Source organism: Coffea arabica, chromosome 5c, assembly GCF_036785885.1.
Source record: "Coffea arabica cultivar ET-39 chromosome 5c, Coffea Arabica ET-39 HiFi, whole genome shotgun sequence".
Taxonomy (NCBI): Eukaryota; Viridiplantae; Streptophyta; class Magnoliopsida; order Gentianales; family Rubiaceae; genus Coffea; species Coffea arabica.
The window spans coordinates 16,673,945-16,697,985 of NC_092319.1; positions in this window are offsets into that span (position 1 = coordinate 16,673,945).

Genomic DNA, 24,041 nt, shown 5'->3' on the forward strand with positions numbered 1-24,041 from the left:
ATCATCATACTCTTCGAGTTTATTCACAATCGCAGCAAATGAACATCCGGTCATACGGAAGATTTCTTCAAAGTGTGGAGGATCACGCGCCTTTATGAAAGTGCGAACAATTTCATCTTCGGTCATCGGAGACTCAACCTTGGCAGCTATCTTTCTCCATCATTTGGCATATGTCTTATGATTTTCAGATGGTCGCCTCTTCGTACTTTCCAAAATAGTTCGGGTCGGTGCTAGCTCGCAATTATATTCGTATTGTCTAATGAAAGCGTTGGACAAATCGAGCCAAGTTTTCACCTCCTCTGATTTTAAGTTTGAATATCAATCGAGGGCGTCTCCCTCTAGACTCTTTGGAAATAATCTTGACGGCAAGTTTTCGTCATCCACTGGTCTGCCCTACTTGTTGGCAAACAAATGCAAGTGTGTCTTAGGGTTGCCTGTACCATCATATTTATTGAACTTCGGGGTCTTGAACCCTACGGGCAGCTGTACATTTGGAAACAGGCACAGATCATCGCAGTCTAACACCCCTTGTTTGCTTAAACCTTGGCTTATCCTGATGAACTCATCGAAACGATCCAACCGCTTAAGTAGCTTCATATCCACCGGGGCAGACGACTCTCCCACTTCTGGTTTGATTTGAACAGTGTGCTCTGACACAACAGGCTCTGCGGTAGTCTGATAAAAAGCTTGTGGATCCAGAGGCATATTTGGACCACCTTGAGGCTGAAATCCTTGCCCATAGGGAGGATAGAACGGAGGATTTTGAGTATAAGTATACTGCGGGTTGAAAACTCCCTCAAAAGTGGTTTGAATTGGAGGAATGACAAATGGTTCGGATTCCGATTGTTTGATGGGCACAGGCTCAGGCTACACTGCGCTACTAATGAGCTCGTCGATCAACTTCTTTTGGGCGGCCATTTCAGATGCCATTTTCCCAAATTTAGTGAGTAATTCAGTCAACTGAACTCCGGGACTTGTGGCTTCCGGTTGAATAGTTGCAACGGTCTTATCAGACGATTTTGGTTGAGTACTCATATCTACACGATTTCTTTGGGCTTTACTTCGGGATCACGTACTAATGGGGCTTTTCCGAGAAGCTATTTTGAAACTTTACCTGAGGATGCAAAAGACATCTTTAGATAAACCAATCGTTACTAGATTTCTGCAACTTATAAAAAAGAGAAAAAGAAAAAGACATGAGTTAGTAATTGTTCAAACAATTCAGATGCATGTCCTATGGGGGAACCCTTTTTGTGCCAAGGGTAGGCCTAGAATGATGCAAGCCTTCGGGGTAAAATCCCATTTCCAAACCTGTAAGTGAATTTAAAACTTTGAAATGGAAAGCTTCTCATAAAATGTGGAAGAGTTCAATCTTTCTTTACAACCTCGTCAATGGTCTTAGTAACCATGTTTACAAAATCCCTATGTCTCAAGAGACTTGTACTTTGTGACTCTCTAGAGCTCCCTAAACTGAGCTTACGAGATCCTTCCCTAATCCTATCAAAGGCGTCTATGGTTTCCTCTAGTTTCTCATTCTTCTTCTTCTCCCTCCTCAACTGCACTTGAGTATCTTCTAAAACTCTATTGGCCATTATAAGTTGGGCTTGAGATTCCTCTAATTCTTTCCTTAGCTTCTCCATTTGTTCTTCGGGACTGGCTGATGCTGATTGTTGCCTTGCCCTATCCTGTTCCACCTTTTGTTTGATCCATTCATTGTATCCAGGCATAATTGCAGGTGCCATTTTGTTTACCAATTCTAACTGCAAATTCTCAAGACCTTGCAAATTTCCCCAAACCTCTAATACCATGCTTCGACTCTCGGTCACCGTACCCAATCTGAGATCTTCAACCCCTTGTACCATAGGAATGCTTTGCGGGTATCCAAACTGTCTCATAACCCTTTGTGGAATATAGGCGACTAGACCATTAACTCCAGCTAGAGGGATGAAGTCATGTTGAGTGGTCCTAAAAGTTGGGTCTCTAACTCTGGTCCAATCTAGAACCCACTGCACTTTTTCTGGTGTCAAATTGTTGAACTCCTCAATAAACTGGCTTGACGACATCACGCGGTAGTAGCGGCTGACTCTCTCTCGATGTGAATCAATCCAATTCTCAACTAAGAGACAAGAACCCAAAGGGTTAAGCGATCTCTTCGCCAAATGTTTCATGATCCACATTTGAAGTATTAAATTTGAAGCATAGAAGAAACCCCCTTTCCTTTGGCAATTGGTAAGGATTGAGAAGATGTCCGCTATGACAATGGGTATCAAAGTTAGTGTCGTTCCACGAATTCCTAAAAAAAGATTTTGAATCATGTTGATTGTTGCAAATGTCACCTTTCCATGTCTTTGAGGGAATAGCACTAAGTTGATCAAAACCAAACCAAAAACTTGCACACGCTTCTCTTCTCATTGCCCCCTTGTCATAAAGAAATCAATCTGATGGCACTCAAAAGACTCCTTTTCCCCAAACCGGTCATATAAAAATCTCAGTGGACAAGATCTAGCGTCGGGGTGTTGGTCTAGGCTATTGTTTCTCAATCCCAAAAATCTGCAAAACTGCTCTTTCGTTCCCCCGCTCGAGTATATCATAGGACTGCTTTTTCCTGGTACTTGCAACAATCCCTCTAACTCTTCTAGGGTTGGGGTGAGCTCACACATTCCAAACCGAAAAACTGAGGCATCCGGATTCCAATAATTAATCAATGCTTGGATAGCAGACACGTTGGGTATTATGTCGACAAGGCTTGGTAGATGCCCCACATATTGGAATAGCGCTCCAATCTCATAAGATAGGTTATTCTTCCACTGATTCAGCTCTCGGGGGACTTGGTTGAGCATTCGACACTGCGTCATCTGGATGGAGAATTCATTTAGATACCGTTACCTTGGGATTTTACCCCTTAGGTTATTTTGCAAAAAGGGTAAACGTGCAGATCCCAAAAATAGGGTTAAATACTCATGGGATTATAGGGTTGGCTTATCCCTAACATGGAATTGCCTAAATGGCGTTCCTTCTAAAATTTAATGCATAATGTCATTTATTAAAGCGATGTAAATATGTGACAAATATGGCCTAAAGGACATAAATAATGTATCGGGGGGGAAAGGTCTAAAAATAAAATGTACTTATTGAAAATTAAGTGTAATAACTGAAATTTAAACATGTAAGTTATCTAATGGGTAAGTCACTAAAAGAGTGCCAAAGAGGCCTCTTATTGCTAAGGCATATGAATGCAAGCAAAAAAAAAATAACGAAATGGTTAGTGCAATTGATAGTATACATAATATATTGGGAGCAATTAAGAAAAGAAATACAATAAAAGCAAGTAAAAGAGGTGGAACCCCTTCCCTCGTGCTTAATGTGCTTAAAAAGGGTGAGGTTGACTCTAACCTAGGAAAACTCTAACATGGATGCATGAGGCTGGGACTCACTAATGCAACTAGACTCGATAAGGTTTAAAAAGGTCCCCAAGCCTTCAGACCTAAGGGATTGGGTCATCAATCCCAAGACTCTCGGTCGGTGGCTCGAGCGATCCCCTAGATACTGCTATGGGCGCAGAGCACACCATCCACATACCTAGAGAAATCATTCCTAGTCTTACAAGGCGGTGTGGGAAAGAGCCCGTGAAAATAAAATAAAATGGGATAACAGTAAATAAACGTGCACGTATGAAGTGTTCCCTATTTTGAGGGAAAGGGTTGAGACCCAACGCGAGACTCTAAAGGTGACACACCCCCCCCCCAAATGCAATGCAAAGCGCGAGATAAAACAAGTAAAGCATACATCCAAGCAACCAATCATACATACGTGAGTGAGGGAGTAGTTTGATACGCGCGCGAGGCAAAAGGTCCTAAAATGGAAAATGCAACCCTAATATCCAAATGCTAACCATAACAAGGGTAGAAAACGGAAAAGAATGGCTAAATCAAATGCTTGGACCCACTTAGGAGGTCCCCAGTGGAGTCGCCAAGCTGTCGCACTCCACTTTTGAGGTGTGGAAGTAGTGTGTAGGATATGAATGTGAACGTGTGAAAGTGAAAATAAAAGGCCGTGGGATTGTAAAATGCGACGGTTTGGCCAAACAAAGGGTTTTAGATAGAAAAGGAGTCACCACTTGGTATAGAGTTAGGGTGTACTAAGTTACCTAAAAAATGATTTTGTTTTTGGAAAGAAAAGTAAACAAACCCTTTTTAAAGAATTTTTTAGATCTAACCAAAGAAAGGGATCGGGGGTCACATTTGATAAGGGAGAAGGCAAAGGCAAAACTTAAGGCACTCCCTTACCCTAGCCAAAGCTAGTTGCGTGATTTAGCCCTTTTTTTCCTAATTCTTCTACCCAAAGTATGTGTTGCATGTTGGATATGACTAATGGATGCGAAAAAGAGAAAAATACAATCCTAAATCTAAAATGTCTCTTATGAGGCTTTTTGGTCCCAATCACATGAGTTGTGATGGCCAATAAGGAAAACTCTCATAAAGATCAAGGGTAATGCAAATGAAGACCCAAATATGAGTGCAAGTGTGAAAATGTAAGAAGAGTGCATGTGTGCAAATGTAAGAAAAGTGCATGTGTGCCAATTGAGCAAAAAAAAAAGGTGTTTGTGTGCAAATGGATGAAAATATGGTATAATAGTAGTAAATGCATATAAGTGCAATTGGATGCAATTTGTGAGGTAGAAAAATAAATAAGTGATAGGAAAAGAAGAAAAATGTGCAAACATGGCATGTGGATTGAGAAAAAATATAAGTAGTAAGAGAATGTGGATAAAGAATGTGAGGAAGTGATATGATAAAAATGAGAGTGTATGAACCTAGAGGAATGCATCAAGTCGAGTACAGGAATGACTCCTAATTTTGTGATTTTAATTTTCCCTTTGATAGAGGGAATACAAGCGTGCTAAGACTTAGAAAAGCCACACTCGTCTATATCTCATATTTAAGGAGTAACTCTCAAGCAAATGTACCCCATAACTAGCATGGAGATGCAAAAAGCCTAAAATGAAAGGGAAAGGGTTGGAGGGGCATGCCAAATGCTAGAAAACTAAGAAAAATGCATGAAATGTAGTGAGACATGCAAGTATGTACTAACGAGAGGGGACAACCTATTGGGTATAGTATTGGACTAATCCTTTTCTAAAATTCTCTCACAAGCATTGGACTTGCAAGAGCTCGAGAGGAAAGACCATGGCCAGCGTTGGACTAGCCACGGTGACGCATTCATCTATGACTATAGAAAGCAAGTAGACATGCCAATCATCTATAAACACGTAGCACATAACACTTAGCATGCTCGACTAAATGCAAGAGCCTAATAAAGCAAATTAACACAAAGCAACAAAAGCAAGCAATCAAGCTAATGAGCCTATTACATTTGCTAGCTAAAACAAATGGGGAAGGGGAAAAGTGGATAAAAATGCTCTCCAAGCCCTATCTATTACAAGTCAAGAGGTGTACACATACCCCATAAAAGAATAACTTAATAAAAACAAAAGTAAAAGAAATAAATGAAGGGAATTAAGAAAAGGCAAGGAAAACAAAGTAAACATGCAATTTTCACTTAACACGTTGGATCACATAGAGGAGAGACAAAAAAGGATAAAAGAAGTTATACCTCCCCGTTTGTGATGTTAGTAAAGTGAACAAAACTTAACTTGGGCTAGAGTCACCAAAGAAAGAGATAACTTGGGCTAAAACCATCAAAGTAAGGGATTAATGCACCACTTTAAAGATAAGTAGAATAAAAGCCAAAAAGGAAACTCAGAACACCTTAGAAATTTCGAAAGGGGTAATAACAAACCACCAAATTCTTCCCTAATTGCGACTCATATGAAACCAAATAATGCATCATTTCCAAGAAAGCAAAATTATTGATCCAACGTCTAAAATAGAGAACTACCAAGGACCCAATTGCAAACATTAATCAAGCACTCAAACCCAATTAAAACATTTGAGGAACTTCAAAGGTCCAAGAGTAAGAATAAGGTAAAGTAATGGTTCAAAACACAATTACTCTAGGACCTACTTGCAAGAAATTAGAATATGATTGGGCCATAGTGAAATAAGGAAAGACTTGAAGGGCTAGAATGAAACTTTTTGGAACATTTTCCATGCAAAATGCATGCAAAGCTACGCAGGAACCGCCTGCAACAAAGAATGAAGCCTGCTGCAATTTTCATGCACGAGGTTCCGAAATTCCAGCAAAGCAGATTCATACAATAGCTTTGAAATTACTTCAGTTGAACATGGCTGAACATCCTTTAACAATGCGAATAATTGGAAGGATTTCATGCGAAGTTTCAAGCAAATACTACAAAGAAACATTCTGCAAACTAGAGCTATTCTTTGCTACTTCACATTCCCTTGCTGCAGTTCATGCTCACGAAAATTTCCATATCTTTCAACTATTCATCATACAAATTTGTTGCATACAAAGAAAACAAGAGAACTACACCTTATCATTTTGATAGGAACAACAATCCCACCCCCTAGCAACCGGAACATGAACCAAATTTCCCAACCATAGTAAACCAAACCTCAAGGATAGAATCATACAATGTGGGAAAGAACTAAAAACACAAGAAACTGGGAAAGCAGCCATGCATGACCGAAATAATGAGACATGAAAACCAGAAATTGATCAAACGTGAACTCAGAAATCTGGTGAGAACCATCAAGAGTAAAAAAAAAACAAGTCACGGCTGGCTGCTACAAGTATGGAAGGTTGCAGCAAAAATGAGAAAAAGAAAGGACCTTGCGGCGGCATGCATATCTTTGGTGCAGCAGTTTTCCTTTTCTTGTTAATCACATACAACATGCAAATGAACCCCCAACTAGCAAAACTTAACCTTTTACTGCTGAAACAAGACATCAAACTATACACACAAACCACAAAAAGGAGGCGGCAGAAGATTATGAGACATCAGCAAATAAACTTTGCCAGAACTATCATGTTGTCTTCCTGAGTTAGGTTTGTTCATCATGCGAAAACTAGCCATGAATTCAAGCAAAACAACCCATAATACAATTCTCCTACTTAACCAATACCACGATCAACTAACACCAACAACCCAGACCATGAACTCCAAATCGCACTGCTGCAGCCATCCGAAAACTCCAAGCTTGTTGCAGCAGCAGATTTTATGCACAAAACTTCAACCAAACGAACATCTGACTCGTGCAACCACATTATCAAGCAACATTTTCAAACAATGCCATAAAGATCTTTGAATCTAAACACCAGAATCCAAAGAAAACATGCAAATCTAACCATGTTCTGAATCCTTAACATCTTAACCAAACTTATCTGATAGCAACATGTTCGATCCATACGGATCCCATCCCAATCAGCGAACAAACCAAAGATTACATTTTTATTACAAAATTAAAGCAATAGAGATGAACAAAACATCTAACCCAGTGAACCACTACCAACGTCAACGGCGGACCCAATGAGCAAACAAAAGATGCAAGAACACAGCTCATCCATGAAGGGAAAAAACAAAACAGAAAGGGATAAGAAATCAGTTCAAAAGATACCTAAAGAAGCTTTTTTTGGAATGGGTTCGGATGAGCGAAAGCAGATAGTCGGCTTCCTTTCCTTTTCCCCGATCTTCCCTAGTTCTCTTTTTGTTCCGCCGTCTAGAATCTCTTACCCTTAGTTTACTCTCAAAAACCTCACAAAACTCCCTCCTTTTTCCTTCACCGTCCTTCTCTCTTGCTCTTTAGTTTTTTAGAATTTTCTTCCAGCCGTCAATCTTTTCCCCGTAGCTTTTCTCTGTGTTTTCTCTACAGCCGTCAACTAAAAAACCCCCAATTCTTGCCGTTTCTCCTTGCTTTTATATGGGACCTATATGCCCTAAACCCTCACCTCAAAGGTGAGGATGAAGGGTTTGTCTTTACATTAACCCCAGCCATCCGATCCCTCAGCCATATTTTCTCCTTGAAAATGATATTCAGGCCGCTGCAATGTGCGGCTCATTTTTTTTAATAATAATAATACAAAAATAATATTTTAAATAAAAATCAGATAATAAGAAGAAAACTCGGAATAAAAGATAGAAAATAAAATGCCTAACAACAAATTATGTTTGATTAATGATTTTTTCTCTTTTTTTTCTTTCTTTTTTTCTTTTTTCAATTAAATAGTGAAAAGGAAAATAAAACATATTTTTAAGAATAATTTTTTCTCTTTTGACAAATCTTATGCTAAAAACAATCTTGTAATAAAAATAAGTAGTTAAAAGGGTAAAAACGAATACAAAGTAAAACTAACATAAAAATAAAAATAAAAATAAAAATAAAAATAATAGACCATAATAATCTGAGACATACCAAAAATCTAAAACTAAAATCATGGAATCAAATTAGGAATGAGATACAGAATATTTAAAAATTTGGTGTCTACAAACCATAGCACTAGTATCGGAACCACCACCCTAATGTGAGAAGCATAGCTGAAATAGAAGGAAAAGTATGATCAATAATACTGAATCTCCTCCGAAAATGAGCCCATACTTCAACAGCTATCGACCCTGGAGTGAACAAATGTCTTAAAGACTCTTCCTACATTAACCAACAAGGACATCGAGACACTAGAGGTATTCCATATTTCTTTAAATTCACATCTATGGGTATCAGATTGCGAACTAATTTTCACATGAAAAAGGATACTTTTAGCTGGACAAGTCCATTCCAGACCAATCTATCTACTTGAGATAAATTTCGGCATTGTCGTATAGAGTTCCAAGCAGCTTTAATCGAAAAATCTCCTATTGTCGAATCCAACCAAATCATACAATCGTCCTGCTTCGAGTAAATGTGAACTTCTTGAATCTGTTGAACCACCCAGTCAGCCACCCACTCCTTCGACCTATCAACTTTCCATTCTCATTCATCATAAAACTTGGCCAACAACATATGAGGGGGATTGACCAATAAAATAGCGTCTGCTAGTGGCAAGTCTAAAAGCCAATGATCATACCAAAATTTAACAAACCCTCTACCTACGTACCATCTAATCTTACTTTCGGCTCTCTCCCTAATATTCTCCAGCCGCCGCCAAGATAAGGGAGGTCTATGCAATTGAACTATAGAAGGGTGAGTCCCTTTAATGTATTTAGCATGCATAAATTCTACCAAGATAGAATCCATTTTTCTCAATCTTCACCATAAATTACAAGCAAAAGCAAAACTCATATCTTCAAAGAAGTGAAAGCCAAGACCTCCTTCTTCAGTAGAATAACAAAGTTTCTCCCACGCAGCCCAGTAAATACCTTTAATATTAGCCGACTTATCCCACAAGAAAGAATTACACATTTTCCCCAACTTTATGAATCTTGCCTTGAGAGGCTGGAGTACCTGTGATGCCCCCATTTCTCCGTAAGGCGAACCAAAGGGTATCCGCGGGACGCCTGCCTAACTCTCGCCAGGACTCAAGCCAAATCATTCAAGTTTATTATCGAACCACACAACAAAAGTAAGTAACTTAAGTACAGTAAATGCGGAAGCATTCAAGCTTATTAATAGTCATCCATTATCCAACTCGCACGTCGGGTATTCAAAATATATCATGAATTCCAAATATACATTACACCCCAAAAGTTACATTTCAATTCCAAAAGTACAATCCAAAACCAAGGGGCATAGCCAAAATGTAATAGAAACCCTAAACAAAAACACATCAGGAGGGTTTCTCCAGTACACTTCCGAGTTCAAACCTGTTAAGGAAAACAAATCTACAGGGTGAGCAAAAACGCTCGTGAGACCAAGAACACACATGCAGGCACATAACTCAGGTAACAAGCCCAAGTAACAGTTCAAGTGATAACTTGCAAGTAGTTAATAATGCCAACAAAATGTAAACAGATACAATTCAAGGATATGGTAGCTCTCAGGAGCTAAATTTCACTTGTTTTGCCAGTTCATTCATATATCTTCCCGCAATTACTCTCCGTCAATCGGGTTGATATTTCCAAACCGTAGATCACCACTTACTTCTCATCCGTCCACCATACACCGCTTCGGACCCGCACGACATTTAGAAGGCTATACTCCACGAGTATGCCAAGCAAGATTTCTCAAATAGATCAAGCTTATAATGTAATTCTCATGGCTCACCAAGGTTCCCGATCAAGCCCATGCCGGTTCGAGTTCCAAGGTCGGCCTACGAGTTTGGGCGTCCCCCATGTATCATGTAAGTGTCGAGAAGATTCATTCCAACGACGTATGCAGCCATAGCATACCATGTCATGTATTCAAGCATTTGACAGATCTAAGCAGGTATTTCAAGTCATGTAAACCAGGTAAATCATGTTAAGCATGAGTAATTTGTTTTCAAATGAGAACGAGTGCGATAAAGTACACACTCGGCTCTATTTTTCTAAAACAAGGGGGCTAAGCACGTAATCAGGTAAACCAAGCAAGAATCAAGTCTAGAGAGTACAAGTATTCATACACTTGACACTCACCGAGCAAATTAAGAAGAAATATTTTCTGAAAGTTCAAGTGTTCACTGTAGGATCCTCCTGAAGGTCCTCGTGGGCGCCTGAGCAAATAATAATGTATTATCATTCACGTGCCTCAATTATCAAGGAAGATTGTATGTTAGTACAATCTAAGAAAATTTCATGAAAACGAACATCAATTACTCGTAAATCGAGGTTCAACTAGAGTTCTTAAAGTACAAGAGCGATCGAGTTTTCATTTTGGGAAATCAAGTATAAAACGTTCAAGTAATATCGAAGGGATAAGGAGTGCTTGAAAACTCCCTTCTTTTGGAATTCGAAAAATTTTTAGTTTTGATATGATATTTTGAAAAATCGTATCTCACATTCTACATGTCAAAAATTGGAAAACTTGGTACCGTTCCAAACTTCTTTGAAAGTACTAAAAGTTCTTAGAAAACACTTTTCCATGAATCTAAGTGGAAGGTCTTCAAAAATGGGTTTAAAATTGCTGTTCCAGAACACTCAGAATTGAGTCGGGGTTGGTTTTTCGCTAACTTTGGAAATTCGACAAAATTCACACGTTGCGAGCTAGTCTATGAAATTTGTAACTCAAATAGAGTTGCAGGAAAGGTTTATAACAGAACAAGTGGATCAAGGATCGGAGTTTCGAGCACCGAGATACGGTAGCTCAAAGTTGGGGAAAATTCGAGACTGTTGAACAAATTCCAGATTTAGGTTTCCGACTTTGGATCTTTAGTTAAGTATCGAAACGGACTTGGATTGGTATCAAATTTAGTAGTATAATACTCCTATATAAAGGGCATCTCTCTATCAAATTTCATGGAAAAATACCTTCGGGAAGGTAGTCAACTATCCAACCAAAATTTTGAAAAATTCTTAAGGCATAACTGCCTTGAACTTCTTGTTCCTCATTTCCAAACATTTGGCCAAGGAAAATCCTCCAAACATGGTTCATTTGTGCAGGAAAGGCCTAAGGAACATACATGGTACATTTAGTAGGTGTTTAACACCACGGAACTCAATTAGCAAAACCACTCCAAGTCTTGTCTCAAATCAGTCCAAAAGTTGGGGTTTTCAAGAACAGGGCAGTCTCCGTATTTTGATCATAACTCACTCAATTTAACTCAGAATTGAGCATGGTTGATAGTGTTGGAAAATACATTCATAGGGTTAAAATTTCACAAAAGAAAATATTTTGAAATTCAGTACACAACTAACTCGAAATCGAGTTTCAAATCACAGCTTTTGTATTTCATTCCAGCAGAACAGAGAAACAGGACAGCTGAGTTCAAAAGAGTGGTGCGGCTCACACACATGGAACCAGAACTTGCATTTTATACCGTTGGAAAGGTGGGAATGTCTAATTTCAAATGCCACTAACTGAACCTGATTTTGACGTCGGAGCATGGAGTTATGGGCGAAATACAAACACTGGTCTGAGCATTACGAGAACAGTTTCCAGATTACTAGCTTTGGGAAATAAATTCATTTGACCAACCAAAACTCAGTATTTTTCAATGTAAATTTTTATACAACTACTACAACCTGTAAACAACACAATCAAGCCATTAAATCCTCAAATTTTTGAATTAAAGTAGCCAAACAAAGTAGGGGCAAAATGGTCAGATTTGGCCTTTGCACCCATCATGAGTTTCCATCAATTTTCCACCAATAATCCACTAGTTTAAGCACTAATCCTACATTATAAACATCATCAAGCATGAGATCAGCCTCCAAGACAAGGGTGGGAGTTCATAGAGCCCACATTCCACTTTTTCCAACAACAACATCAACCATATGAAAATAAGAGGTTAAAGGTATACTAGGACTTCCAAAAATCGAAATTAGAAAGCTTGATCTTTACTTACTCTAGTTGATGTCCAAGGCAGTGATTTTCGGCCCTTTTTGCCCTGGAAAAATCGTGAGTTTTAGCTCCCTTTTGTAGTTCAAAGAGGTCTCCAAGTGTAAAGCTAAGTGTATGTGAAGTTTGGTGTGAATCTATGAAGGTTTGGTGCAAGAATTTGGAGATGAAAAAATTTGAGAAGCCTTGGTTGTTTTTGCTGCTGTTGGTTCGGTCAAATGAGAAGGCGGTCAAATGAGAAGGAAAAAGGAGTGTTTGCTGATGATAAAGCTTCCGTGAGAAGCTTAGCAAATTTTGGTTTTAAGTGTACAAAAGTCAACTCTCCAACAGTGCGCGTACGCGTGCGTTTTGTGCTCGATTTTTCTTGTATTTGTTTCGCTAGTGCACTAAACCTCTAGTACACTTATATTCATATAAATATTATTTAATCTTAATTGTCTCAAAATAATGGTCTAAAGTCCCCCAATTAAGCGCGCGCGTGAAAACGCGTATTTTCAATTTAGGCGCGATAAAGTGAAATCTTCGAGAAATTCTTGTAACGATCGTACCACTAACTATCACTTGAGTATTTAAATCTAGAATTACCTATTTTAGGACCATTGTATATGTCTCCAAGTTTTGAACTTATTGTACTCCCAAATGGCTAAAGTTTTCAGACACGTTTTCACTATTTTCTTTATTCGAGCTTCCAAAAAATTAATTTTTGAAATGAGTCACTTTAAAAATATAATGAAGTCATAACTCCATGTATTTAAGTCTAATAAGGTTAGAAAATAATAATCGAAACAAATATTTGAATAAATAATTAAATGAGCAAAAATAGGAGTCGAAAAATAATAATTTTACGAGTCCTCACATCTTCTCCCCCTTAAGAAAATTTCGTCCTCGAAATTTACCTTGATTGGCGAACAGGTTTGGATACTTTTCTCGAATTGCTTTTTCGACCTCCCAAGTTGCTTCCTCCAACCCATGGTTCTTCCAAAGGACTTTTACTAATGGTATATGTTTATTCCTCAATTTCTTCACCTTCCTATCCAGAAGCTTAACCGATTTTTCCTCATAGGTCAAAGTCTCATCAATCTCAGCATTTTCCGGTTGTAAGACGTGAGAAGGGTCCGGATGATACTTCTTAAGCATAGATATATGAAACACATTATGGATTCGAGATAAATTCGGCGGTAATTCCAACTTATAGGTTACACTCCCCACACGTTGGATAATCTTGTAAAATCCTACAAACCTTGGCTGTAAGTTCTTTCCTTTTCCAGACATCAAACTTGCTTTCAAAGGTGTAGTCTTGAGAAATACCAAATCTCCAACAGTAAACTCCAAATCTTTTTTTCGATTATTGGCATAACTCTTTTGACGGCTCTGGGCAGTCTGAATTCTTTGGCGTACCAACCTTGCTTTCTCACTAGTTTCTTCAATCCAAGTTACTGTGGTCGGGTCTAAGATTTTTCGTTCACCTATTTTGTCCCAACAAATTGAAAACCTACATTTCCGACCATAAAGTGCCTCATACGAAGCCATCTGAATAGAAGAGTGGAAACTATTGTTGTAGGCAAATTCTACTAAAGTAAAAAACTTACCCCAATTCTCTCCAAAATCCAAAACACAAGTCCGTAACATGTTCTCAAGAGTTTGAATTGTCCTCTCCGATTATCCATCAGTTTGGGGATGATAAGTGGTACTAAAGTTCAATTTAGTCCCTAACACTTCTTGCATCTTTTGCCAGAATCTTGAAACAAATCTTGGATAGGTATTCCATGCAACCTAATGATCCCATCCAAATACAATCTGGCCAACTTCTCTAATGGGTATTTCATATTAATCGACAGAAAATGAGCCGATTTGGTCAATCTATCCACTATTACCCAAATCGCATCATGGCCTCTCTGTGTCCTTGGTAATCTCGATACAAAATTCATGGTGATATTCTCCCATTTTTACTCAGGTATTTCTAGAGGTTGCAAAAGTCCCGATGGTTTCTGATGTTCGGCTTTAACTTGTTGACAAATTAAGCATGTTTGGACAAATTTAGCAATCTCCTTTTCATGTTCTCCCACCAATAAAGACTCTTCAAGTTCTGGTACATTTTATTCCCTCCTGAATGTACTGTAAACTTTGATCGGTGTGCCTCTTCTAAAATTTCCTTTTTAAGCCCTTCATCCTTTGGCACAACTATCCGATTCCGAAATCTCAATACACCATTCGGTCCCAAGTTAAAATCCGATTTGTCCCCCTTTTTAACCTTTTCCGACCATTTGTGTACTTCAGTGTCCTTTCCTTGAGATTCCTTGATACGTTCTATCAAAGAAGAATTCAATACAATGTTCCCTAGAATTACTTTTCTCGGTTCCAGTCGAGGATTCCACTGACTAACTTTTTTCAATAATTCGAATTCCTTAATCATCAATCCAGTCATCTGTACTTGACGACTCAAAGCATCAGCCACTACATTAGCTTTCCCTGGATGGTACTTAATCGTACAGTTATAGTCTTCCAAAAATTCCATCCATCTACGTTGCCTCAAATTCAGTTCCTTTTGAGAAAATAAGTAGTTAAAACTTTTGTGGTCTGTAAAAACCTCAAACGTCACTCCGTACAGATAATGCCTCCATTTCTTTAAAGCAAAAACCACAGCTGCTAACTCCAAATCATGAGTCGGGTAATTCCCTTCATGCGGTTTCAATTTTCTAGAGGCATATGCTATCACTCTGTCATTTTGCATTAGAACACACCCCAATCCTTCCTTAGATGCATCTGTGTAAACCACAAAATTATCATTTCCGTTTGGCAAAGCTAACACAGGCGCCCTTGTCAACCGTCTTTTCAATTCCTGAAAACTTTCCTCACACTTAAGACTCCATATAAACTTCCCATTTTTCTTGGTCAATTCAGTCATGGGTCCAGCAATTTTTGAAAAATCCTGAATGAATCTCCGGTAATACCTTGCTAATCCAATAAAACTCCGAACCTTGGTAGGGTTTTCCGATCGTTTCCATTTCGAAACAGTTTCAACTTTAACTGGATCCACTTTGATCCCATCCTTAGAAATTATGTGTCCCAAGAAAGTCATTTCTTTTAACCAGAATTCGCACTTGCTAAACTTAGCATATAATTGATGTTCCCTCAAAGTTTGTAAAACAATTCTCAAATGTTTCTCATGATCCTTCACATTCTTAGAATATACCAATATGTCATCAATAAAGACCACCACAAATTGATCTAGGTAAGGTTTAAAGACCCTATGCATTAAATCCATAAAAGCAACATGTGCATTCGTTAACCCAAACGGCATCATGGCAAATTCAAAATACCCATATCTCGAGTTAAAAGCAGTTTTGGGTATGTCCTTCTCCAAAATTCTCAACTGATAATAACCCTGTCTCAAATCCAATTTCGAGAATACTACAGCCCCTTGCAATTGGTCAAATAATTCATCAATGTGGGGCAGAGGGTACTTACTCTTAATTGTAACATCATTCAAGCCTCGGTAGTCTATACACAGTCTCAGACTCCCGTCCTTCTTCTTAACAAACAAAATTGGAGCTCCCCACGGCGAATCACTTTCCCGTACCCGTTCCAGCAAGTCTTGTAGTTGCAATTTCAACTCCTTCAATTCGGCTGGGGCTATTCGGTATGGCGTCCTAAAAATAGGGGCTACTTCCGGAGTTACATCAATCTTAAAGGTTATTTCTCGTTCCGGGGGTAGGAACTCCAATTCTTCAGGAAAAACATCAGGAAAGTCTTTCACTACAGGCATGTCCTCCAAATTCACCTTATCACTAGGGGTGTTAATAAGAAAAGCCAAATATCCTTGAGCTCCTTTACTTAACAACTTTCTAACCCGAATTCCTGAAATAAGTGCAGACGAAACTAATTTACCCCTTACATCCAGTTTCAGAGTTGTTTCTCCTGGAAGACGCAACTCTACGATCTTCATCCTACAGTTTAGCTGAACATTATAACGGGCTAACCAATCCATCTCCAAAATTACATCGTATCCCTTAATCGTCAATCCCATCAAATCGACCAGTAATTTTCGTTCCCCAATCCAGACTTCACAATCTTGATACACCAAGTTAGCAATTAGATTTTGATCCCCAGTAGGCGTTTTAACCTGTAGATCATATGGTAACTTAATTGGTTTCAAGTCTATCCCACTCATGAAGTTAGGGTTTACAAAAGAATGTGTAGCACCTGGATCAATTAAAACCCTAACTAAACGGTAAAAGATTGGGATTATACCTTTTACCACCTCAGTTGCCTCAGGAACTTGTTGGTAATCCAGTGCATAAACCCTGGCCGGTACTTTTGGTCGGCTCCCTTCGGCACTGGTTTGCTTAGAGGCTGACTTTTCCGGTCTCTGGGTATCACCTCCCACCTTCAGTTTGTTTAGGCAATTCGCGAGCTGATGCTCGGTACTACCGCATGCCAAGCACTTCCCAGACTTCCTCCAACAGTCACTTTCAGAATGGTTGGATTTTCCGCAGTACCCACACATAATTTGAGGGGTCACCGCTGATCCACTGGAAGGCGTTCTCCTAACCTGTGTCAGTCCACTACGGCCTCCTCTAGATAGAGCTCCTCTCCAAACTCCAGCAGTCCTTGGTCCTCCCGCTCCTCTTCCCATCTTGGAAGGTTGTGCACTTTTACTAGCTTGTCCAGAGGTATGGCTAGAAAAGTTTCTTTTCCTATTGTGGAAGTCTCTCACTTGCAATCTTGCACTCTCAACCCTCTGTGTTTTCTCTAAAGGTTCAGTAAATGTAGAGATTTGGGTTGCGGCCAAACCCTCTTGTATCTCCACATTAAGTTCTTGAACAAACCGTCTAATTCTTTTTCACTCATTGGTCACCAAATCGGGAGCGTACTTTGAAAACTTAGTAAACTTTCCTTCATACTCAGCTACACTAAGAGTTCCCTATTTTAGTTTGATAAATTCATCCTCCCTCCTCTCTTGAATTAAGGGCGGAAGAAACTTTTCGTTATATTCCCTAGTGAAATTCTCCCAAGTCCAAGGGGTCTGAGTTCTTTCCCATTTTCCTTTTATCAGATCCCACCAAGCACGGACTACTCCCTCAAATTGGAAAGCAGCGAAATTCACTCGCCTATCTTCAGTGTAGTCTAAAGCAGTGAATATGTTGGTCATCCTTTCTACCTAATTCTCCGCTACCTCAGGATCAGGTTCGCCAAGGAACTTAGGCGGGTTAAATTTTAAGAACCTCTCTAAGGCTCTATCCTCTCCTCTTTCTTGACCCCCAGATTGGTTGAACGGTCCAAATCCTGTTAATGGCAGTAGCCACTTGATTACCCTCAATATTTTTCTGGCCCTGGGTCGGTCCAGTTGCCGATTCCTGGTCATTCCCCTGAGGTTGGGCCGGTCTAGTCCCTCGCCCACGGCCTCGACCCCTTCTTAGCCCTTCCATAATCTAGGCGTGCCTAATGCAAGAAATAAATAAATTATGCGATGCAAAGTAGAGAGCAGGAACCAATCAAGAAAACATTGGAATTAACAATAATTTACATTCATTAGCATATCAAGTTCATACAATTAGCAAGTCATGGGGTAGCACAAAAATATAGCACACAGGTGCCACAAGAGTACTTTTAGTCACAGAAGACTAAAGTAAAGCAAGTATCTCAAAAATAGGCCACACAGTCATGCAAAATACAATGGGCTCAGCACTTAGCATCACCCCTGCTAATACTAGCTATACTAGTCAAAAGAGTCAAAAGAAAGGTCAGTCAATCTAAACCTAGTCCGCAGCAGGACTATCAGGAGGAACTTCCTCCTCAAGATCCTCCTCCTCAGAGTCCTGAGCTACACCCATCACCTCATCCATTAGCCTAGTGGCATCAGCTATGATATCGAAAGCCCAACTACGGACCTTCTCCCTCAACCTAGTAAGTTGAGCCCTAGTACTCTGAAACTCATCACGGACCACTGCAGATGTGGCCACCTCACCCTCGATCACCTCCTCAAACTCGGCAATTCGCTCACCCTGAGCGCTAACCATCTGTCTAAGCTCGTCCACTTCTGCCTGAAGGTCCCTATTAAGATCTACTAGCTGACGACGCTCGTCGTCTAGAGCAAGCACAAGGTGGTTCGGGTAAGCAAAAGTAACCCTACACGCACATCAGGGATATCTGTCAGATAGGGAATAGCGTACTCGAACTCCCCCAACCAAAACTCGGTAGTAAATAGGCCTAGGAGGCGCTATATGACCATTCGCATGGCCATTCCCGTCAGTTGCTGGAGCTCCATTTCCATTTTCCATCCCTACAAAATAATAGCACTTTTCGGATTAGAAATTTAAATCACTATCTAGTTTGGATATCGTTTATGCATGCCTAACCCAATCACTAGTATGCCCCAAATACCTCTTAAGGTATAATTTAATTATCCGGTCTCAGATCGTACGGGTAGAGTATCTAATATGTCTCCCATATAGATCTCTAACCTAGCGCTAACCTAGCGCTCTGATACCAACTGTGACGCCCCTACTTCTCCCTAAGGCGAACCAAAGGGTATCCGCGGGACGCCTGCCTAACTCTCGTCAGGATTCAAGCCAAATCATTCAAACTTATTTTCGAACCACACAACAAAAGTAAGTAACTTAAGTACAGTAAATGCGGAAACGTTCAAGCTTATCAATAGTCATCCATTATCCAACCCGCACGTCGGGTATTCAAAATACATCATGAATTCCAAATATACATTACACCCCAAAAGTTACATTTCAATTTCAAAAGTACAATCCAAAACCAAGGGGCATAGCCAAAATGTAATAGAAACCCTAAACAAAAACACATCAGGAGGGTTTCCCCAGTACACCTTCGAGTTCAAACCTGTTAAGGAAAACAAATCTACAGGGTGAACAAAAACGCTCGTAAGACCAAGAACACACATACAGGTACATAGCTCATGTAACAAGCCCAAATAACAATTCAAGTGATAACTTGCAAGTAGTTAATAATGCCAACAAAATGTAAACAGATACAATTCAAGGATATGGTAGCTCTCAGGAGCTAAATTTCACTTGCTTTGCCAGTTCATTCGTATATCTTCCCGCGATGACTCTCCGTCAACCGGGTTGATATTTCCAAACCGTAGATCACCACTTACTTCTCATCTGTCCACCATACACCGCTTCGGGCCCGCACGATATTTAGAAGGCTATACTCCACGAGTATGCCAAACAAGATCTCTCAAATAGATCAGGCTTATCATGTAATTCTCATGGCTCACCAAGGTTCCCGACCAATCCCATGTCGGCTCGAGTTCCAAGGTCGGCCTACGAGTTTGGGCGTCCCCCATGTATCGTGTAAGTGTCGAGAAGATTCATTTCAACGACGTATGCAGCCATAGCATACCATGTCATGTATTCAAGCATTTGACAGATCTAAGCAGGTATTTCAAGTCATGTAAACCAGGTAAATCATGTTAAGCATGAGTAATTTGTTTTCAAATGAGAACGAGTGCGATAAAGTACACACTCGGCTCTATTTTTCTAAAACAAGGGGGCTAAGCACGTAATCAGGTAAACCAAGCAAGAATCAAGTCCAGAGAGTACAAGTATTCATACACTTAACACTCACCGAGCAAATTAAGAAGAAATATTTTCTGAAAGTTCAAGTGTTCACTGTAGGATCCTCCTGAAGGTCCTCGTGGGCGCCTGAGCAAATAATAATGTATTATCATTCACGTGCCTCAATTATCAAGGAAGATTGTATGTTAGTACAATCTAAGGAAATTTCATGAAAACGAACCTCAATTACTCGTAAATCGAGGTTCAACTAGAGTTCTTAAAGTACAAGAGCGATCGAGTTTTCATTTTGGGAAATCAAGTATAAAACGTTCAAGTAATATCGAAGGGATAAGGAGTGCTTGAAAACTCCCTTCTTTTGGAATTCGAAAAATTTTTAGTTTTGATATGATATTTTGAAAAATCGTATCTCACATTCTACATGTCAAAAATTGGAAAACTTGGTACCGTTGCAAACCTCTTTGAAAGTACTAAAAGTTCTTAGAAGACACTTTTCCATGAATCTAAGTGGAAGGTCTTCAAAAATGGGTTTAAAATTGCTGTTCCAGAACACTCAGAATTGAGTCGGGGTTGATTTTTCGCTAACTTTGGAAATTCGACAAAATTCACACGTTGTGAGCTAGTCTCTGAAATTTGTAGCTCAATTAGAGTTGCAGGTAAGGTTTATAACAGAAAAAGCGGATCAAGGATCGGAGTTTCGAGCACCGAGATACGGTAGTTCAAAGTTGGGGAAAATTCGAGACTGTTGAACAAATTCCAGATTTGGGTTTCCGACTTTGGATCTTTAGTTAAGTATCGAAACGGACTTGGATTGGTATCAAATTTAGCAGTATAATACTCCTATATGAAGGGCATCTCTCTATCAAATTTCATGGAAAAATACCTTCGGGAAGGTAGTCAACTATACAACCAAAATTTTGAAAAATTCTTAAGGCATAACTGCCTTGAACTTCTTGTTCCTCATTTCCAAACATTTGGCCAAGGAAAATCCTCCAAACATGGTTCATTTGTGCAGGAAAGGCCTAAGGAACATACATGGTACATTTAGTAGGTGTTTAACACCACGGAACTCAATTAGCAAAACCACTCCAAGTCTTGTCTCAAATCAGTCCAAAAGTTGGGGTTTTCAAGAACAGGGCAGTCTCCGTATTTTGATCATAACTCACTCAATTTAACTCAGAATTGAGCATGGTTGATAGTGTTGGAAAATACATTCATAGGGCTAAAATTTCACAAAAGAAAACGTTTTGAAATTCAGTACACAACTAGCACGAAATCGAGTTTCAAATCACAGCTTCTGTATTTCATTCCAGCAGAACAGAGAAACAGAACAGCTGAGTTCAAAAGAGTGGTGCGGCTCACACACATGGAACCAGAACGTGCATTTTATACAGTTGGAAAGGTGGGAATGTCTAATTTCAAATGCCACTAACGGCACTTGATTTTGACGTCGGAGCATGGAGTTATGGATGAAATATGAACACTGGTCTGAGCATTACGAGAACAGTTTCCAGATTACTAGCTTTGGGAAATAAATTCATTTGACCAACCAAAACTCAGTATTTTTCAATGAAAATTTTTATACAACTACTACAACATGTAAACAACACAATCAAGCCATTAAATCCTCAAATTTTTGCATTAAAGTGGCCGAACAAAGCAGGGGCAAAATGGTTAGATTTGGCCTTTGCACCCATCATGAGTTTCCATCAATTTTTCACCAATAATCCACTAGTTTAAACACTAATCCAACATTATAAACATCATCAAGCATGAGATCAGTCTCCAAGACAAGGGTGGGAGTTCATAGAACCCACATTCCACTTTTTCCAACAACAACATCAACCCATATGAAAATAAGAGCTTAAAGGTATACTAGGACTTCCAAAAATCGAAATTAGAAAGCTTGATCTTTACTTACTTTAGTTGATGTCCAAGGCAGTGATTTTCGGCCCTTTTTGCTCCTGAAAAACCGTGAGTTTTAGCTCCCTTTTGCAGCTCAAAGAGGTGTCCGAGTGTAGAGCTAAGTGTATGTGAAGTTTGGTGTGAATCTATGAAGGTTTGGTGCAAGAATTTGGAGATGGAAAAATTTGAGAAGCCTTGGTTGTTTTTGCTGCTGTTGGTTCGGTCAAATGAGAAGGAAAAAGGAGTGTTTGCTGATGATAAAACTTCCGTGAGAAGCTTAGCAAATTTTGGTTTTAAGTGTACAAAAGTCAACTCTCCAATAGTGTGCGTACGCGCGCGTTTTGTGATCGATTCTTCTTGCATTTGTTTTACTAGTGCACTAAACCTCTAGTACACTTATATTCATATAAATATTATCCACTCTTAATTGTTCCAAAATAATGGTCTAAAGTCTCTCAATTAAGCGCTCGCGTGAAAACGCGTATTTCCAATTTAGGTGCGATAAAGTGAAATTTTCGAGAAATTCTTATAACGATCGTACCACTAACTATCACTTGAGTATTTACACCTAGAATTACCTATTTTAGGACCATTGTACATGTCTCCAAGTTTTGAACTTATTGTACTCCTAAATGGCTAAAGTTTTCAGACACGTTTTCACTATTTTCATTAATCGAGTTTTCAAAAAATTAATTTTTGAAACGAGTCACTTTAAAACTATAATGAAGTCATGACTCCATGTATTTAAGTCTAATAAGGCTAGGAAATAATAATCGAAGCAAATATTTGAATAAATAATTAAATGAGCAAAAATAGGAGTCGAAAAATAATAATTTTACGAGTTCTCACAGTACCTGCAATAAATACATAGGAATTGAACTAAGCACATGTCTAAGCAGCACCAACTTACTCCAAGGAAACAATAGCTTCACACTCCAATGAATCAATCTTTCCCTCATTCTAGCAACAATTGAATCAAATAAGATGCAGGTAGCTCGACCCCTAGCGATAGGTGCGCCCAAATAGGTAAAAGGGAAACCTTACTATTGGAAATGTAAATTCGATGCCACTAATGAACATTGTTCATCCGACGCCCGCTTAGAGATCAGGAATGAACTCTTATTTGCATTAATTCTTTGCTCGCAATCAGACTGGTAATGCTCAAACAAGCAGACCATCACCTCGAGACACTTATTCGAGCATCTAGCAAAAATCAAATATCATTTGTGAAGGCCAGATAGGGAATTCGAGTCCTAGAAGACACAAAATATCTATTCTCCTCTTGGCAAAATAATCTTGGTAACCCCCGTCCTAAGAATTCAGATACCAACAAAACAAAGCCGAAGAGAGTGGGTCACCTTGATGAACACCTCTTGAAGATTTAAATTAGCCTGCAGGAGAACCATTAATCAAAACTGAGAACCAATTATTCGACAAAGTTCTGAAAATTAAATCTATGACCCACTCCGCAAAACCAAATTGTCTCATCATAAAAAGTAAGAAATTTCACTCCACCCTATCATATGCTTTTTCCATATCTAACTTTAACATTAAATTCGAACACCCAATCTCTTATCTAAATCCAATGCCGATTCTTGCGCCAGTAGGATACTATCAACTATACCCCTTCTTGGAACAAAGTCGGACTTCCAAGGAGAAATCAGTTTGGGAGGCAATGAGTTAAGCCAAATAGCCAAAATTTTCGAAATAAATTTAGAGGTGAAATTACAGAGGATAATAGGTCTAAACTCTCTCCACTGAGATGCCCTACGAACCTTTGGAAAAAGAATTAACATAGCACTGGAGAATCTCCTTAGTTGCTGGGCCCCCTTAAAGAACTCCTGAATAGCCTGTAACAAATTATCATGAATGATAGATCAATACCCTTGATAAAAACCTGCTCCAAACCCATCCGATCAAGCAGCACTTTTCGCAGGACATCAAGAAAGCCACATCCTTCAACTCTTCCAACGTTGGCATTCTAACAAATAACTAATTTAAAATTCTCTTTAACTACATGTACCAAACACCCCGCGCATCCTAATGATAAAAATAAAAATAGAAACAAAAACTAGGAGGGAAAAGTGCTAAAAATATTTTTTCTAAACTAGACTTTGTTAAATTATGGGTAAAATTGTCACTAATACGTGATATTTTCCTTTCCTTTTTTCCTTCCATAATCCAATGATATCCATCTACAATATTTTCTTTGTTTCACTTTCATATTTAATCTAAACAAGATTGATGAAATCACTTT